This window comes from Chinchilla lanigera, unplaced genomic scaffold, assembly GCF_000276665.1.
Source record: "Chinchilla lanigera isolate Chin_1 unplaced genomic scaffold, ChiLan1.0 scaffold00065, whole genome shotgun sequence".
NCBI classification, from domain to species: domain Eukaryota; kingdom Metazoa; phylum Chordata; class Mammalia; order Rodentia; family Chinchillidae; genus Chinchilla; species Chinchilla lanigera.
In genome coordinates this window covers 2,685,108-2,687,841 of record NW_004955466.1, presented here as the reverse complement: position 1 = coordinate 2,687,841, position 2,734 = coordinate 2,685,108, and the positions used below count along the sequence as shown (strand labels likewise).

Here is a 2,734-nt window from a genome sequence, read left to right as displayed (position 1 = left end):
ACACACACACACACACACACACACACACACACACACACACACACACACACACACCCCAGTCAGTGTGCTAAGGGTGACTCAGTTCCCCTACAGGAAAATCATAACCCAAAATGCCCCTCCTGCCCCTTCCCCTCAAATTGGCCTGCACTCTACTTTTCAAACACAAACGCTCCAATTTCTGAGAAAGGGGTGGCGGGTGGGGAGGCGAGAAGAAAACTTAGCCAGAGAGGCTGGATCTGTTCTTACCAGATCATCAGAATCTCTTCCCAGATTCCCTCTTCGGCCAGGCTTTGCCACAAAGGCAGCTGAGAGTTTGCCAAAGCAGAAATGACCCCTACCTTAAGACGAATGTTCCTGAAATAAAACACCAAAACCCAAAACCACCTTGCATGTAATCTGAGGGTGGTGAGAGCAGGGAGCGGGGAGTAGAGGGACACAAATTTGAGAGCAGTCGTGCCGGGGAAGGGTTCGGTATCCCTTTCCTCCCTCAAGGACGGCCAGATCTGATCCAGCTGCTGATAAGGCCAGCCTGCCTCGCTTTACTGCCCTGACCCAGGGCTCTCCTTAAGACCTCGGAGGCCCCAACATCAGAGACCCTTCTCCCGCCTTGGATGTCACCAGCATCCTGGACGCGTCCCAGGAAAAACCCCACCCAGGAGGAGCTCCAAGACACCCCGGGAACAGAGGCAAACAGAAAAAACACCCGATGCCTGTGTGCTGTAGCAACAGCTTTTCTGATAAAACTACACTTTTAAAACCAACACTGAGCGGTCCCTATCACAGAAGCTGTAATTCAGCCCTTTCCTGTAAAATGACACCTTTCCCTTTAGAAACTATGCAAATCCGATACAACTGAAATGAACACAGTCCCGGGCTCGCTAACTCATTTGCTATCTTTCATTCCAGGACTCAAGGCTCTTAAATAACTTTATAAATGTAAAATTTCATACCTCATCACTTTCACAGAGGGAGTCAGGGGAGTATCATCTTCCCAGCTTACAGCCTGAGGAAAAGTCAGTCCCCGGAAAAGCCCGCGATATCACGACTGGGGCTGGCAAGGTCCGGCTTCCATATTATCTGCCGCTATGAATAAACAGCTTGCGATAAACCCAACGGGGGATTAGCAGTAATAATCAACCCTGCCAGTTTATGGGGGTAAAGTCCACAGGTGTGGCGCTGGCTGGGCTCCGTCTAGACCCTGCACCTGACTTTAGCCGTAAGTTCCAGGGACACAGCTCTAAAGCCAAGGGCCTTGTACTTTCTCCTGCTACCCTTGCTGATCTTAGAACATCCACCCTCTCACTCCAGTATTTGACCTTTTTTCCGCTTTGTACTAGGGATTGAACCCAGGGCCTCACAAACGCTAGGCAAGCTGGCTAGTGCTGAGTTGCACGCCCTGTCTTTTTTATTTTGAGAGAAGGTCTTGCTACATTGCCCACGCTGGCCTTGAACTTGCAATCCTCCAGCCTCAGCCTCCTGAGTACCTGGCATTGCAGGCATGGGCCTCTACTTCCGGCTGCCTCTGTACTTCTAAGTGGCTTGAATCAATACGAAACATTGTGTCATTTCTCTCTAAAGATGACCCTTTCCCCCAAATCTCTGTCTCCAAACATAGACCCTCCAGGAAGAATAGCCTCATCTCGGGCCACCTCTTCATGGCTCCAAGAGAAGTGTCCTGGTAGACCCACCCCAGCTGGACCACCTAGATCATGAGCACACTCACGGGAGACGCAGGGTCCAGCTGAAGTCCGGGCCCTCCAGTACCATGTGTCTCACAGGCAAGCAGATGTAGCTCTGCCTTCTGACCGGGGAAAAAACCCTGAGCTCCCAAAGGGCTGTCCGGCCCCAGGATGCGAGCCAGCTGGGAACTGGAAGCACCTCATTCCTGGACATGAGGTCAGGGTCTGCGGACCTGGAGCTCGGCCCATTTGTGTTCTACAGAGAAAGACACTGTACCACCCAGGGAAGGCCATTCAGTTCCTGGTACAGTGAAGAGAATCCCAAGCTGAAAACACACAGCTTGGGCCAGCAGAGCCCCCAAGGTTACACCGGGGACCCCTCCCCAGGGTCCCGCTTTCATCCTTTATGTAGAGACTGGAAGCAGCCTCCGAACAACCGGCCGGGGCAAGCTCTACACCTGAGGCAACGAACGTACCCCAGAAAAGCTGGAGAAAGACGGGCAACAGAGTCTGGGCAGAAGGGACGGGGCCAGGCTCGGAACAGCAGGGAAGGAGAGGAAGAAAGACACCTGCGAAAGACGCCCATGTCCCCGGCTCCCCATCCCAGTCCAGCATCTGCCACCGTGGACCGCGGGTCAGGGAGGCCAAAGGAAGAGCTGGCAGCCGGGGACAGGGCCGCTGCCCGGATCGGGGCTGGGCACAGACCTGGGTAGAGGAGGACACCTAGGTGTGCGGTCCCCCATCGCCCGTGTTTTCATCACTCCGGGGAGAAGGCAGTGGGGTGCTTTGGAAGGGGTGCCCTCTCCTTCGGCAAAGTCTTCTGTCTCAAACTCAGGAGGGTCCACGGCTCCCATTCCCAAGCCCTCCTTCCCCAGATTCGACCCAGACTGGCGCCCCCCTCTGTCCTCCGGAGGCGGCCTCGGGGCGCTCTCCGCCGGGGGGGAAGAGGTGTCAGCCTCCCGCTGCCCGAGATCCCGGGCGGCCCCTTCCCCCTCGCCCACGCCGGCACCCTTTGTTTCAGGCGGGGAAAGTTGCCAACGCGCACCCCTGTCCCC

General features: G+C 55.4%; 1 protein-coding gene across 2 annotated transcripts in view; it reads right to left on the bottom strand.

The window, feature by feature from the left end:
* The window catches only part of Tmem229b (transmembrane protein 229B), a 60,466-nt gene that overhangs the window by 45,590 nt on the left and 12,142 nt on the right, over positions 1-2,734 (bottom strand). The window lies entirely within an intron of this gene.